This window comes from Hippocampus zosterae, unplaced genomic scaffold, assembly GCF_025434085.1.
Source record: "Hippocampus zosterae strain Florida unplaced genomic scaffold, ASM2543408v3 HiC_scaffold_174, whole genome shotgun sequence".
NCBI lineage: Eukaryota > Metazoa > Chordata > Actinopteri > Syngnathiformes > Syngnathidae > Hippocampus > Hippocampus zosterae.
Window position 1 is genome coordinate 1 of NW_026262799.1, and position 16,106 is coordinate 16,106.

The following is a 16,106-nucleotide window of genomic DNA, read 5'->3' on the forward strand; positions in this document are numbered from 1 at the left end:
AGGCAAGACTGGTCAAAACTTCTTGGTCAGCACCGTCTCACCGGCCATCTCCTTCAAACAGGTGATCAGGTAGGGCTTGCCTCGGAAGGGCTCGCTGGGCCATCCACTTGCATGTGAGACCAGCAGCTGGAAAGAGATCAGGCTGTGGTCATCGAGCCGGGCCGTCAGCAAGTCCAGATGTGACAAGTTGACTGTGACTTGTAGGTAGCGTTTGCCGAGCGGGTGGAGGGTCAGCTCGGTGGAGAGCGTGGGACTGACCAACGTCACCTGCTCGCAGAGCTGCCCATTCCTCGCACGAAAGCTTCTGAGGACGGCAGTTTAAGCTTCGGCAGGTCTTGAGCACTCTGATAGCTTTTACTCCGAGCAAGTCTGCCAATCTCATGCATGCAATTCAAGGATCACCGAATATACTTGCCACCTTGGACTTCATACCCGGTTCAGTCTGAACTCGCAGTGCTGGCAGGCGCTTACCACCGGGAGGGTGGCCAGTAGCCCTTCGATCACCAGCTGGTGACGCTCCCTTTCTTCGGCGATGGTGTGCTTGACCGCCTCGATCTTCTCTTTGAGACGGGTGTGCTTGCCAGCAGTCTGGGTGCCGGCCTCCCTGAGGTCGCTAACCACGACCCTCTTATTCCCGCTGCTGGAGCCGACCCTGCCAGTTTTCTAGTCTTGAAACGAGTCTGCCTGCACGTTTGAAACAGGAGTGCCGTTCTCCTTGCCAGGCCAGTCCCCGATAAAAGCCGGCGAAGGCGTGTGGGAATAGACGGCCTTGGACTGGCGGCCTGGCTCGGACAGGACTGCGGGTGACAGTGCGCAGGCTGCCGAGATCGGCCTTGAGGTACTACTTGCGGTGGGCGGACCTGAGCTGCAGGTGGATGCGGGTGTCACAGTCATAGCAGAGCAGGCTGTACCGGGGCATCGACCCACAGGTGACGCAGTGCAGGGAGGCGGGTCTCTGCTGGCAGTTTTGGCAAGGTTCAAACATCTAATGTATTCACATTCCGGCAATGACTGGAGCTGCGCAGTTCACGCTCGATGGGGCCGTTCTTGCGGGGGTAGGGCAGAGGGTTCAAGATGGGGTCGTGTTCCAGCAGGGCTGGCCGGATGCTGTCTTGGGCCGGTCTGCTTTGCTACAGCTTTTTGTCCTTGACCTGCTCTTCAAGCAGGAATTTATAATTACGCTTTGTCATCCTTGCCATTTACTTCTCGTAGCGCACCTTTTCTTCAAGCCTCTGTTGCGCCTGTTCCATGCAAATCCTCTCGTTGAGCTTCCTAAGCTCTTCAAAGTACCGGCTTTTAGAGCGGCTCTAAATTTCCTCGCGCAGGTCTGCTCCATAGCCTTTAGCAGATCCCCCCTCCTTCTACTGGGGAAGCGGTCTCTCGTTCCTGGCCAGCTGCACACAAACCGCTTTTTTTCGAGGTCCCGCTCGTCAAGGATGTAGGCCTGGCGCAAGTGCTGGTACTGCCAGCGGTCGATCACTTGGCATGGGCGGGGCAGTTGGACATATTAATGTTCGGTCGATCGGAGAGGGTCTTCACCCTTGCGTGGTTGGTCGAAATTCGGCCCCGGTCGTGGTCTCGATACTCTTCTTATGAAAATTTGGGGCTGTAGCCCCCTCGAAGATCGAGGGAGCCGTTGGCCTGTCGCTGCCGCTCGCGCACCTCGTCAGCCTTCTTGCGGAGCTGGTCATCGAGCTGCTTGTCGAGACAGTCCCTGAGGTAACGGGCCTCACAGAGCCTGAAGTCGCGGGCGGCGCGTGCCTGGAGGAAGTCAAGCTGGCTGCGGCGCATATAAAAATGCTGCAACCGGGAATTGAACCCGGGTCGAAGCGATGGCAACGCTCCATTCTACCACTAAACTATTGCAGCTCTTGGGGGGCACCGTCGGCTCCCCCTAAGCAGGCATGGATATCCAGTCACAGGAACTCGTAGAATGACGACACCGAGCTGAAGCTGACCACCGGCGGCGGACTGCACTTGTTGTTGTGCACTGGGTCGAAGAACGACGTCTTGTTCAGGAACCGAGGCTCTTCCAGTGGCATGAACATCTGCGAGGAGGCCATGTTCACCATGATCTCTTCCTTGCTCTCCAGCTTGGGCGCCAGCCGGTTCCGCCTCCTTGGGCTTCAGCAACTCGTTCTGGCTGATCAGGCTGAAGCTCTGCTTTTCCCGGTGAGGCCTGTCGACCTCCTTCTGCGGGCGGGAGGGTTCTTCCTCGAGCTTGGCAGGGCGGTCTTCCCGGAAGGTAGCCACCTTATAGAAGCGCTTGATATGGGAATAGAACCTGTTTTTGACCATATTCTCAGAGCGCCCCTCGAGGCAGTCGGAAATGGCCTTCACTTGCTGCCGATGGTGTTGTACTGGTGGATGATCACGTGGTCCTCCTCCTCGGTCCACTTGCTGTGCTTGATCGAGGCGACAGCTTGTTTATGTACCGGTCTCGGATCTGCTTGCCGCTCTTGTTCAGCACCTTCGCGATTTCCTTCCAGTTGGTGCCGAGCGTGCCCACCAGCTCGACCACCCGCTCGTCTTCCTAACTGGTCCACACGTCCTTGCGGAAGCTGCTGCTGGTGAGCCTGCGGTAGCGGTGCAGACACTGGTTGACGTTCCTGTTCTAAAGGCCTGCCGAGACCAACGCCCAGTTGCGGTTGTGCTGGGCGATCAGCTGCAGGAGGAGGGCGTCCTCGTCCTGCGTCCAGAGCTTGATCTTCCGCTCGACGTATAACTTCTTCTCAAAGGTGTACTTGGTCATTGATTTTGCAGGGTCAGGCTCGAATGAGGCCCTGTGCGCGCAGCGCCTGCAGCTGGCCCTCTTCCAGCACGATGGCGTTGTCCTCGCCGTCGGTTATCAGCTGCCCCCTCGATGTCGATCAGCCGGTTGCCCTCGTCCACGAAGTAGCTTTGCTGTTCCAGCACCTTCACGAAACTGCTAAACTGCTGCAGGGCGGTGAGCTCGCCCGCCATGCTCGTCTGGGCGTCCCGCAGCTTGAGCAACTCCTCACCGGCCTTCACTGTTTAGTCAGTCAGGCCGGACAGCCTTTCACTGGCTGCTAGAATTTGCGCATCAGTTTATCCCAGCTTTTTGGCAGTTCTTATGTGGTCTTGCGAATGGGTTCGACTGCTTCCTGGACTGCGCAGTCCGTTTTTTCATGCAGTGTCGCCAGTTCCTCTCCACCATCGAGATCTTGGCCTCTGCGATGCTGACCTTTTCATCCAGGATGCCCAGCATTTCCAGATCCGCTTGGAGTGTTCACTGGTGGCAGTTATTTCGACCAGCCGCGCTTTCCGCTCCGATGCGTTTTCGAAGCCGTCGATGCTGGCCTGCAACAAGGAAATCTCGTTTTTGAGGGTGCTGACCTCCTGCGAATGCTTTTTATCGAGTTCCATGAGGGCTTCCTGGAGGTGGTCTTCAGATAGGGCACGGGCTTCCAGCTTGGCGCCTCGCTCCCTACCCCGATTGGACCTCCTCCGAAAGCAGTTTAAATTCCTTCTGCAAGTTTTCAGAGGCGACATTGCAGTTAGAAATAAGTCGATTCGCAAAGGCACTTTCCTCCTGCAGCTCGAAGAGGTTCTTGTCGATGGCCATGAAGCGGCTGTTGATCTGCCCCACCAGCTCCCGGAAGGCGTTCCGGTACTCCCTCCTTTATATCGAACACGTACTGAGGGGTGTTGGCCGAGCTGGCCTCGAGTTTGCGCACCCGATCCTCCAGGTGAAGAAAGTCGTCCTCCTCATCCAGCCTCGGCTGTTGCTGATCCTTGAGAACACCCGGATGTCCGACTGACTGGCGCCCTCGGTGGCCCTGCTCTTGCCGGGCAGCTCCTGGTTGCGGGCCACTTCCGAGAACTTGAGGGATTTGTCAGGATCCTTCCTGGAGCGGTTGGAAAGGAGATGGACCGAGGACTTGGAGGTCATGTGCTCAGGCCGCAGCTCGGTGGTCTTGACTGAGAAGGGGCTCTTGTCCTTCCGCATTCAATTTGATCTAACTGCCTTCATCAGGGGCAGCGTGATCGCTACAGCTGCTCGTTTAGCTCTCTCAGCCGGTCCCGTCGCCGCTTCTTCGGGTGGCTCTCTGCCGCCTCGCGAACTGGCTGGTGGCTCCAGCACGCCTTCTACTCGCGCGCGAGGGAAAGAGCGCTGGGCTCGTGGGACTAGGCCAGCCAGGATTTGGACTACCTCGGCAGCTCCGGCTGGTCGGCCTCGCGCTGCCGGGTGATCGCAGCGATCTGGGCCTGCAGTATATGCTGGGTATCTCGCTCCTGGGCATGCTGCTCCTTGGCGGAAGGGGTGAACATGCTGAGAGAGTGGCCAGCCTAGAGGTCAGGCTCGTCCTGGCCCTGGTCCTCGAGCAGGGGGTCAAAGTCCACCTGCAGGGTGTTCTTATGGTCGTTGTCGGCCTCGCGGTCCATCATGCGGCGGATGATGTGGATGCTCTGGATCACGTCACGAGGGTTATCCGCGGCCATGACGCACTGCCGGCTTTCCTGCAGCAGCCCCAGCTCATGCGCCCTGCGCTTGAGGGAGGGCCGGGCGATCAGCACCCAGATGTGGCGTATATCAGGATTCGGGGAGTGCATGTCCTGAGTGCGGCGGGCCAGTTTCATGTACAGATTGAGGGCATCCGCCTTCTCGAGGCAGTCCTTGCCGGCCTTCTGGTCCGACAGCTCGAAGAGGATCGACATGGCGCTGTCCTGCACGTCCGGCAGCTCAGCCAGACTCTGAGCAGCAGGTCCACCATGCCCTCCTTCACGAACAGCTCGTGTGTGCAAGTGTCTGCAGCAAGTCTTTCAAATATCTGGATGGTCTGCACCCTTTGCTCGCGGTCGGTCTTGCGACTGATCACCAGCAGCAGTCGGATCAGCTTGCCGCACCCGACGATGTACTTCATCCCGTGGTAGTCCCTCGCGATCCCAAGCAGCACTCGCAGGCAGTCGCTCCGCAGCTCCTTTTCGAGCAGCCTGCTTCCCAGTCGGAAATGCTAGTCTCTGAAGTGCAGCAGGTCCTGCTGTTACAGTAGGATCACGAATTGCCGTTTCGGCACTGGTGAAATCGACAGATATCGCAGCCTGCTCTGCACTCCTTTGAGGAGCACCCTTCGATCCTCTATCCTCGAGCTCTCCATGGCCTTTCGAATGCGCCTCACTCGAAAGCCCCGCGAAGGGGATCTACGGCCCCGATAACGGCTCAGGGTCCATGCTCTTGCCAAGCAGCTCGATGCCTAGATTAATCGCCTCAAGGAACCGGTCGCTGTAGAACCAGGAGTACGAGTTCACGCTTTCTTCAACCTTCCGTAACTCGGGGGCCAGCGCCCCTGCCTTATTTCACTCTGCTCAGCAGACGGTCTGCGGCTGAAGAAAGCTCTTTGACGATCCCGAACCACTGGTTGAGGCTCAGAGCCAGCCCCTCCTGCTGGGTCTTGCTGAGCTGCTCCTTGTCACGCGACTGTCCGTTCAAGCCAGCCAGTTCAATCAGCGGCGATGACCCACTGCCCTTGCGGAGGAAGAGCCTCCAATCTGCGCCTCAACTGCAACTCCCAGTCAGGCCCGAACACCTGAGAATGCTCCAGCTTATCCGCAAAGGCCAGCGAGTACAGCGGCAGCAGTTCAGGGTACTGCGCGAATTCCTTGCCTCGGGCGCTAATGAACTCTTAGAAGGCCTTGCGCTCATCGGCCACGGCCAGCCTGCCGTGGCTGGCGGGCTGCTCCAGCACTCTTGCCAGGAAATAGGCATGCAGCTAGAATTCCAAAAGGCGGTCGGCCTGCAGTGCTCGGCTCCGCTCCTGCCACATCTCCCCGAACCGCGCAAAGAACTCCTCTCGCCTGCCGGCCTAGAAGTCCGCGAGCGCGCGGGAGGCCAAGTCCTCGGCCAGCTCCTTCTCGAAGCAGGCGGCAGTCTAGCAGTAGCCCAGAGCCAGCAGGTGCTGCAGGACAAGCTGGTTTATTTTAGCGATGTCCATTATCAAATGGGGATCGACCTTCTCCTCAGACTGCTGAAGGACAGCCTCGAGGACCGCCATCTCTCGCAGTTCCGGGGGCAGACTGCCGCGGTGGACGGGCTGTGCTGGCTCTACAAGGCGTGCTACCAGTCGCCCTTGAGCTGCTTGAGGACCAGCCCACACAAGAACACCTGGACGTGTTCTTCTGTTACCTGGCCATGCTGCGCCACTACGAGATCGAACCCATCGTGGTGTTCGACGGGCGGGTGCTGGACTACAAGCGCCAGACCATCAAGCAGCGGGAGGCCGGCAGCAGAAGCACGCCCAGCTGGCCAGAGAGTGCCTGGCCCGCGGAGAGCGGCTCTCGGCCCAGAAGCATGCCCAGAGGGGGCTCAAGATCACAAAGAGCGCCATGCACAGTCTGCTATCGGCCTTGCGGTAGAACGCAGTCAGGTTCATGGTGGCCCCCTACGAGTCGGACGCGCAGATTGCCTGGCTGGTGGCGCAGGGCCACGCCGGGTTCGCGATCAGCGAGGATTCGGACTTGATCGCCTATCAAGTCCCGAGAGTGCTGTTCAAACTGGGCCTTAAAGGCAAGGGCCAGTACTTCGACTTGGAGCAAATGCTGGTAAAAAAGCATGAGAACAAGCATGTCTCGGTGCTGTTCGCCCTCCCTGAGAAAGAACGACTCTACTGCTGCATCCTCGGGGGGTGTGACTATTTCGAGTCACTGCGAGGGGTTGGGCCTGAAGACCGTGCTGAACAAGATGTACTTGAAGCCCTGCCTGGAAAGCCTCGGTTCTCGCCATGAAAGAGAAGAAAGACTGTCCTCCCGACCTGGAGCAGAGGCTGGAACTGATCGAGGGCATTTTCCTGCACCACTGGGTGTACGACCCGATCGGCCAAGCGCCGGTCCACCTCACGCCATTGAAAGGGCCCTGCACCCGAGTCCGTCGGAGAGGTCGGATGGTATGATAAGGCAATCGCGAGGGGCTGATTGAGGCGAGGGTCGAAAGAACCGATCCTGCCCAGGCTTGGCTATCGACCCTCCCAGTTCCGCAGCCTGATCGAAGACCTCGAGTATGAAGAGCGCCGGTGGGTGGCAGCCAAGACCGCGCACCTCCCTCAGAGCCCAAGAAGGAGTAGCCGCCTCAGATGGCAGCGAGGAAGGTCTGGACAAAGAGGCAGTGCTGCAGGAGCTGCAGGAGTTCGAGGAGTACCTGACCGGCCTGGAGCGGCGGCGGTCGGGGCATTCGTGACGGAGTGCAACGGCAGAAATAATATCGATTTATGGCGGAGCAGCTGGGCAGGCGGCAGATCGAGGAGAGCGAGGGCCAAGATCGCGAAGGCCACGCTCGACGCCAACCACGAAATCACCCTCTACAAGGAGAAGTCCGAGCGGCTGCAAAAGGAGTCGCGGATCCTGGACGAGGCCCGGCGGCAGGAGCGGTTCACGCGCATCCAGGAGGAGAGCGCGCAGTCCACGATGAAGTACACCGCGCTGGAAATGAAGAACGCAGAGCTGAAGGAGGAGGACGACTGCGAGCGGCTGCACCGGGAGATCGAGGGGCAGAAGCGGGCGTTCGACGAGATCACGGGGGCGAAGAAGCGGATCATCCAGGAGTTCGAGCAGGAGCTGCGCAAGAAGGACGACGACTACGGCAAGATGCTGAAGGAGCAGGCCAAGGACGTGAGGGAGATGTGGCCAAGATGCGCGATCAGTTCTTCCGGCTGCGGGAGCTGAACCTCGACGAGCTGAAGGTCATCCAGAAGAAGCACGACGAGGAGCGGAAGCTGTACATCGAGCGGATGGTGCAGCGCGTGGACGAGCTGCTCAACAAGCACATAAAGATGGAGAACGAAAGCGCAGAGAGCCGGCGGCTGGACCGAGGACGAGTTCGTGAAGTCGATCGACAACCTGCGCATCCAGGGGCGAAGGAGTACTCGAGAACAAGATCCGCATCGAGCGAGAGATCCAGGACCTGGAGAAGTGCTACGAGGAGATGAACGCCCTGTACCAGCTGAACACCGAGAAGCTGGAGTACAACCTGAAGGTGCTCAAGGAGAAGAACGAGGAGAACGGGAACATCGAGGGCACCCTCAAGCGCAAGAACGCGCACCTGACGCACCGCCTCAACACCCTCAAGAAGGAGCTGGACCGCAACAGCCAGCGCTTCAAGCGGGACAACAAGGACTTCACCCAGAACTACAAGCGCATCACCCGCCAGTTCAAGGAGCTGCAGAAGAAGTTCAAGCACTTCGAGAAGGCCGACCTCGACCGCTACTCCCAGATCCAGGCCATGAACGAGAAGGAGGTCGAGGCCCTCGAGCGCAAGATCATCGCCTGCGACAAGACCATCCACCTCCAGCAGCTGGGCGTCGAGTGGATCGGCAACCCTGACAAGGAGGAGGCCCGGCCCCAGCCTGCCAGTCCCGAGGAGGAGGACGAGGAGGTCAAGCTGGTCGTCACCGAGGAGAAGCTGGGCGAGGTCCTGGAGGTGGTCATCCGGGAGGCGGACTTCATGTTCGACGACAAGATGCGGGAATAGCTGGAGGGGCGGTCTCACGCGGCCAAGCTGAGGGCCAAGCTGGACCTGCTGAAGAAGACCCTGCAGATCGACTCCCTCGAAGAGCTGAACATGTTCTTCGTGGAGATCGCCAACCGCACCTTCTACCAGACCGAGAAGGAGAAGAAGGAGCGCGAGGAGGAGCGCTACCAGCGCGAGCGCGAGCTGCGGGAGGAGGAGGAGAAGCAGGCCAAGAAGAAGGGGCGCAAGCCCGACGGCAAGGACAAGGGCCCTGAGGACGCCAAGCAGGAAATCGTCCTGCCGCCTGAGGAGATCAACATCGACGTCACCAGCGACTTCAAGGTGGAGCCCACCATGGTGGTCGACTTCCTGACCTACTGGATGGGCAGCAAGGACGAGCGCAAGCGCTACCTCGAGAAGTTCGTGAAGAAGTCTTCGAAGCAGGTGTCCGAGCGCGAGAAGAAGGAGAAGATCGCCCGTGAAGGCAAGAAGTACTGGGAGAACCTGACCGAAGTGCTGCCCCGCCGCACCTTCCGCGTGTGGGGGCTGCTGGACAAGCTGCTCTCCAAGTACCACCAGATCCTGCTCGCCCGCCACGAACTCATCAACCAGTCCGGCCAGCTCAACAGCCAGAACGAGGAGCTCAAGAACCTCCTCCACCAGTACCTCCAGATCAACCACGAGCTCATCGTCCCGCCCACCCGCCTCATCAAGGTCGAGGATCAGTGAATCCCATCTCCCCGTCGCAGCCGCTGTCCGCTCACTCGCCGCTCGTACTCCTGCTTCCGCTGCAGCCGCTCCCGCTGCTCCGCCTCCCGCAGTTCTTCCTGCAGTCGCTTCTTCACCTCCGGCAGCTAATTGTACCGCCGCCGGGTGTCTTCCCGAGCCTAGCGGGGATCGATCTTTGCGCGCCCTCCCTGTATCAACCGCATCATCTTTTCGTTGGAGGATTAGCGACCGCGTGCTTATGGCCTTTCGTCATGCCTCTCCGGTCTGCTTTTGGAGCGCTCTTACCCACGGTTGTCACGTCTGCCTTTAGAACGGGGCTACCTTTCCTCCCGGACATCAGGCTTGGTTTCGGCGCGGCCCTTACCCTGGCCCTCCTGCGAGCCCTTCCGCTGGGGCTGCATCATGCTCTTCCTAAGCTCGATCAATTCTTCCTTCGACTTTTCCCGTTTCAAAGGCGATTTCTTGTTGGGCCGAGCTGGTCCCTTTTTGCCGTACCGCCTACTGTACGCCTCCTGGATACTCATCTGGCTCTGGCTCATTTCCGCTGAATCGTCGAGGGCAATTTCAAGTGATTTCTTGTTGCGGGGGACAGGTTTCTCCTCTGAGCGGTGTGAGCTTTCGCCTGACGGCTTTGATAGAAATTAGGAGTCTTGGTAGCTAGAGGACTCTTCGATGACCTGGCTGATGTTGACCTTGCTACTGAACATGTCGAATTTCTCAGAGGATTGCGCGGATGGTTTGGACATCTAGTCCGTGGCCAGGAAAGTCGACCTGTCAGGCTTGCGCCGCTTGTTCTCCTCTCGAAGCCATTCCCGCTCTTGTTCCAGCTGTGCGATCTTGCTGTCCTGTTCCTGGATGAACCTTTAAAAGTCGTCTAGGTCTGCTTCCGAAAAAGTGCCGGGCTGGGCGGGTCGGGAGGGTCCTGGGGCAGGCGGGGCGGACGGGACGGGCGGAGCAGATTTGCTTTTGACGGTCACCATCATGGTGACGTAGTTGATGAAAAACTCGTGTTTTTCGTGGTCGCTGGCCTAACTCTCCTCCAGCGTGCTGTGGAAAGTGAGGCACTGCTCCATGAAATCCTCATCTTCCAGCAGCCAGTTCTTCGGCCCGACTATATCTTTAAGCCTGGCGATCCCAGAAGTCGAGTTGAAAGGCCTGTGGTCTGCGAAGGTAGGGCTGGATGGCTGCATAGGTTAATAAACAAATGCAATCAGCGATCGGTCGGGGGGCTGCTGCTCTACCACGGCAGCAGGGCAAGCTCGCCTGCCCTGGGCTGGGTTGTGCCTCGCTGGATGCTGAATCTGCGCTTGCGGAAGCTTTCTTATTATTTGGTCTAGTTGAGCTAGTTGGCTGTCCTGCGGATCTTGGGTAGTGGCTTCCCCCTTTTCTGGGAGAGGGTCTTTGACCCGCCGACCACGTCGATGGTTTACACCTGGGCCTGCTTCGAGGGCGGCTTGTGTTGTTTGCTTCTCGATTTGAAGCTGAAATAATCGACGATTGGTCGGAGCACTAAGGACCCAAATTTTGATGTCCTCATTCTGGAGGGCAGGGGCAGCTGTTAGGCCTAGTCGTACCTGGAGCTGGCAAAGGCAGGCCTGATGACAAGCGGTTCCATATAAATACAAGGCGACATTGAAAACTGTCAGTGGTTGCCTGGATCGGTTACTCCTCGGATCCGCCTTGCCAGCATCAGGTCCTTGGGCACCATGGTCACTCTCTTGGCGTGGAGGGCGCAGAGATAGGCGTCCTCGAGAAGCCCGGTAAGGTAATCCTCCACTGCCAACTGCAACACGTGCATGGCTTCACCTGTGTACTTCTTCTTGTTCTCGGGGCAGAGTTCGTCGGTCACGGATTTGACCAGTCGCTGGAAGGGCAGTCTTGGGATAAGCATGTCTGTGGACTGCTGGTACTTAACGATCTCGCGCAAGGCTTTGTCACCGGGGCGATAGCGCCTGCGGGGTTGGTTCTGGCTGCGGCCGGCGGACGGCCCCCTGCTCCTTCTCAAGGGCGAGACGGATGGCCGTTCACTCTCCCGATGTCGACGTGCAAGAATCATTCAAATAAATAGCAATTAACGGTCCAAATACTCTCATCGGCTCATGAAGGCGGCTGCGAATTTGACCTGTAGTGAGGCGCACGGCCCCTCGAGCTCAGGGATCAGCCTGTAGACTCTTTCGCCGCAGACTGTCGAACTCAGCTCCTGAAAAATGCAGGTTTATGCTGGGTATTCGAGGGAGTGGTCTGTGAGGCAGAGGGCGATGAACATCTCTGCGGCCACAGCGTGGTGGCGTGGGATGGCAGTCCAGCAAGAGCGAGCCTCGGGGGGAGCAGGATGGTGGTAGACAGACAAGATCCGCTCAGGATGGGACTTTACCCCTAATATATGAGCGGCCATTTTCTGGATAAACTATCGCTTTTCTGGATCAGGCTCGTCTTGTCCCTGTTCTAGCTATCTGACCAGTTCCTTCAGAGTGAAATCAGGGAGACTGCAGAGCCTGCGACTCACAAAGTCCTATCGGTACAGGAACTAAATCTTGTCAAGGCTGATCTTGCAGAGACCGGCTGCCATCGCATGCTCAACACAGATATCCAGGCAGCCGGTCGCCATCCCCATCTTGCAGGCCGACCGGTCTTTGTAAAAGGGGTGGCAGTAGAGACTGCAGTCAAGTTCGGGCGACACCAGATGCTTTTATTACAGTGCAGTCCAGTGTACGCTCGGGGCAGGGATGTCGAAATGGGAGTACAGAGATTAGACGGTTTGGTTGTGCCTGGTTAGCAGTCTTGTAACTAGACGGTGCAGGGGATGTCCGAGAGAACTGCTGTGCTATGATGGCAGAAAGAGGCTGATCCCCCCGCCCGCAAGCAAGTGCGCAAACTCCTCATTGCCAGTGCAGTCGACCAGCCTCTCGACTTCAGCAATTTATCTCAGACTAGCCAGCCCGGACTCGAGCACGGAGGCGTCCAGTTGGTCAAGCAGAGGCTATTCAAACCGTGATATTTGAAACTAATATTTCGCCTTGAAGTGCAGGACCGTCCTTAGCACTGGAACAAGCAGTCTGCAGTTATGAGGCTAGAACTTGGCAACCTTAGATGCCAAGGATCCTTACTCTGGCGAGATGAATTCTGGGTCGGGGTACGAGACAGCCGAAAAGGCAGGCAGGGTCATCAGCAGAGTGCTGCTTTCATCCCTGCTGTAGGCGTTCGAGGCCAGCTTGTACCTCACATTGAACACTCTAGCCTTGTCCCAAGCGCGCGTTATCACCGGCCTGATCCTCTTCAGTATCTCCTCCTAATAGTCCACTCTGTCCACAGCCTCAACAAACTGTTTCTGCCTTTCCTCACCAAAGAAGCAAGGCAAGGCCTGCAGCACCAGGGCGGTGGCCTCCTGTCCGAATTCTTACTTGAGTTTCTTGAGGTGGCCTATTATGATTTTCTGGAGGTAATCATGCAAAGGCTATTATCGGGCCCCGTAGCGACAGACCATATGCGTCAGGGACTAGCGGGCTGGGGATAGCGCCAGGCAGAGGTGCAAGACCAGACTGCAGAGGTGAAACTCCAGGGCGCTCATGCCCCGCACGCTTAGGTCTTAAGGCAGCCACTCGACATCGAAGGTGACAAGCCCACGGTCGAACAGATTATTGAACCCCGTGTCTCTGGGAATCTTCAACTTCCGGAGATATAGAGTCTCATGCACCTTATCTATTTTGTGGCAGTTCGGCAGCAGCTTACCCTGGGACATCTTGTCCTTGTTGCCAATTCCGCTCTTGCAGCGGGGACACACGAAGCCCTGCTTGCCATCCATGCTGATCGTGTTGCCACAGTTCTGCACCAGGAACCGCGAGTGGCACTGGCCTCCTTCGAAGGCGGCCAGGCAGACGTACCTCACACAGGAGTCTCTGGTGTGCTTGTAGAGTAGACTGATCTGCTCCTGACAGTAAAAATTTAGGCCGAATGGGACATATTGGAATCCTTCTTCTTTCTTGAATGGCTCTGGCAGGGGGGGTTGCGCCAGCACTGATAGCTCCCCGGTCATTAGTCGTCCCAGGAAGCAGCCCGGGTTAGCCTGTCCTAGAGCCAGGGCCGCCTCTTTCAACTGTCTGTCCGTTGCCGGATCACACTCGCCTATCTCGTCGGCTGCCTCTTTGAACTATACTATCGAGAGCAGTTCCGAAGACCAGCTTTCACGAGGGATGCGATCTTTCTGAGATTGGAGGGAATCCAGCAAAAAAAGACACCCCCTCGGAATCGAGTTAGCTAGGTACCCACAAAGGCGGGGGGTGAACAAGCCTTGCAGGATGGCTGTCTTGAGGACAGCAAGCTTGACAATCCATTTTACACAGACTTTGTGGCTTGCAGGGCTCATCCCTCCTTCCTACAGAATATCCTCAAGAATTCTGCTAACGAGCGGCTTTCCTCGTAGGATATCCTCGGCGTAGTAAAAGATTAGATTGGCCAGAGGACTAAGAACCGGAATTCCCACAAACCCCTTGCTTTCCAGCCTCAGTTCCAGACCAGTGCTGACCCCAGTCGAGAGGAAGACCTGCAGGTCATTGAACTCTGGGATTAGCTCGCTTTTGTAGTGGTGCCAAAGAAACAAATAGTCCCGCTGAAGCCGGTTGAGACAGCGCACCCGCTTGCTTTCGCTTGAAATTAGTTCGACAAACAGAGCCTGTAACTAGACTCGTCTGCTGCGGGTCAGCAAACAGTGCAGATCGACATCCGCCTTGAAGTCCTTGATCTGGCTTTTCAGCCAGGCCTCCGGCATCTTCTCCACAACAGGGGTGATGTCTTCGAACTCAATCAAGCACACATGCTACGCCCACTCCTGCATATTGACTTTCCCCTCGTACGGCAAATACCTCGCTAAAGCGATCCTGTCCAGAATGCTTTGCTCTTGGTCGGTCAGGGTATCGCGGTAGAGAAGTCTGACCTTGTTTGCCAACTGCGATATTTGCTGTGGAGTGAGCAGAAGAGGGAATTCGCCTTTGCCTGAGCCCAGATGGACTGACCGCACTAGAGCTAGCGCGCAGGTGGAGCATTCCGCGTCATTGAGACATGCCTGATAAAGCGTTGCAGGCACAAGCCCAGAAAAGCAGCGAGCGTGAATCATGGCAGGCTCAATGCTGCCCATCTTTTTGGCAGCCATGGCCCTGCTCAGCCTTTCAAGCTAGTACCGCCTGAGCATGATTATTAAAAATGGAGTGTTCGATCATCATGCACATCAAGAACCACTCTCGCTCGACTCAGAAGAGCAAATCGAGGCCGCTGACCTCGTCGGGCGGGCAGCTCTACATCGGCCAGGTGGAGCGGCAGTACCAGAGCTTCAGCAGGCAGAAGGAGATAATGCGCTACTATCTGAAGAGCAATGCCTCCTTAGAGCGAAAGGGCTTCAATATCCAGAGCCTGCTGTTTGACTCGAACGAGCTGTGGAGGGGGGATGACGGGTACACTCACTACCCGATCGGCAGGCGGGACCGGACAGCCTAGCGATTGCTAGAGTACAAGGGGCAGGACAGTGAGCCCGTCAGAACCTGGCTCAAGCGGACAGCCCGCAACAAACTGTAGTCCTCCTCCAACAAGGCACTGATCCGCGAGCGCCAGAAATTCCAGGTCCAGCTGAAAAAGGTGGAGGAGAAGGAGAAGCAGATTATGAACCGCTAGAACGAAAGCATCAAGCAGTACATGCACCACATCAACGACTACTACATTAAAGAGAGCGGTGAGGACAAGTACGAGCCCCTGTACTGCGGCCTTCCCCCGCAGAAGGACCACTAGTCTTAGGTCTGCGAAATAAAGGCGGTAAGGCAGCTTTTCAAGAAAAGACAGGCGAAGCAGCCCTTCACAGAGGCCGAGATTAAAGAGATCTCAACGAAGACAGGCAACTACACAGCCGACCTCTCCAAAATCGATTACGGGAACCCTCTCGGCAGGGCGGTGCTTAACCGCATGTTCCTGGAGAAAAGGCCAGAGCGGCCTGGCGAGTCCCCTTTCCAGCTGTGATAATACAATCAGTCCGAGACTGCCTCCCAGAATTAGTTGGCGAAATGCTGGCAGTTGTTGAAGATGTCGTGGTAGGCCCCGTTGGCCTGCCCGATGCGATGCGCCACTTTCATCGCCTCACCGATATTTCTGAGTTTGCAGTCGGCTCGCCTCAGCACATCCGCGGGACGGTATCCCACGTTCCACCTCAAGTCTCGAGAACATTTCATCGCATCCTTCTGGCCCTTCATCCTCGAAATCCTGCCAATCTCAAATCGATACACCCAGGTGTCAGTCTAGCACAGGATCCAGTGGTGCTACGGCTCTTGGATAATGAATTTGTCTGTGAATAGGTTCAGCGGGTTCAAGCAGTTGATGACCCGAGAAGTGGCCCTGCCTAGGTGGCCGAGCGGGCCTTCCACCTGCGCCCGCACAAGGATGACCCTAACAACACGCTCAGCCTTCTGGGCAAAGGTCATCGAAAAGGCCTGTTGCAGAGAGCCATCGCCTCCCATACTGAAACCAGTCTTCCCCATGATCAGAATTATTAAGCATCAGTATATAATCCAGTACTTAGCATAGCATTCAAATTTAACGGCCATTAATAATCCATGAACGAATACCTGCTGAACTCCAAGAACAGCAACTTCTCGGTCAGGTCCAGCCGCTCCTCTGCGAATCGGGTGTCCATTAACCTGGCCATCCGCAAGCTTGCCAAGCTAGAGGTCCTTCACAGTAACCGGCTCAAGACCTAGTTCTTTGCCAGGGCGAGGGCCGTCGACGAGTCGATGAGCGCGATCCTAAAGCTGGGCAACGGCAGCTTTCTTAACGACTCCTTCAACGACAGTCTCAACCTCAACCGCAGTATCGAAAGTTCTGTGAGCAGGAGCGAGTCGGTTAACGGATCGATCCTCTTACAGAAAAAGCGGGCGCTAAA

General features: G+C 57.2%; 1 non-coding gene and 1 pseudogene across 1 annotated transcript; both read right to left on the reverse strand.

Moving 5' to 3' along the window:
* Positions 1-1,798: 1,798 nt before the first annotated feature.
* On the reverse strand, positions 1,799-1,869 carry trnag-gcc (transfer RNA glycine (anticodon GCC)). Its single transcript has one exon. It is a non-coding gene; the product is annotated as a tRNA-Gly (tRNA).
* Positions 1,870-10,832: 8,963 nt separating this feature from the next.
* Positions 10,833-13,955, reverse strand: LOC127594505 (uncharacterized; annotated as a pseudogene).
* Positions 13,956-16,106: the final 2,151 nt, after the last annotated feature.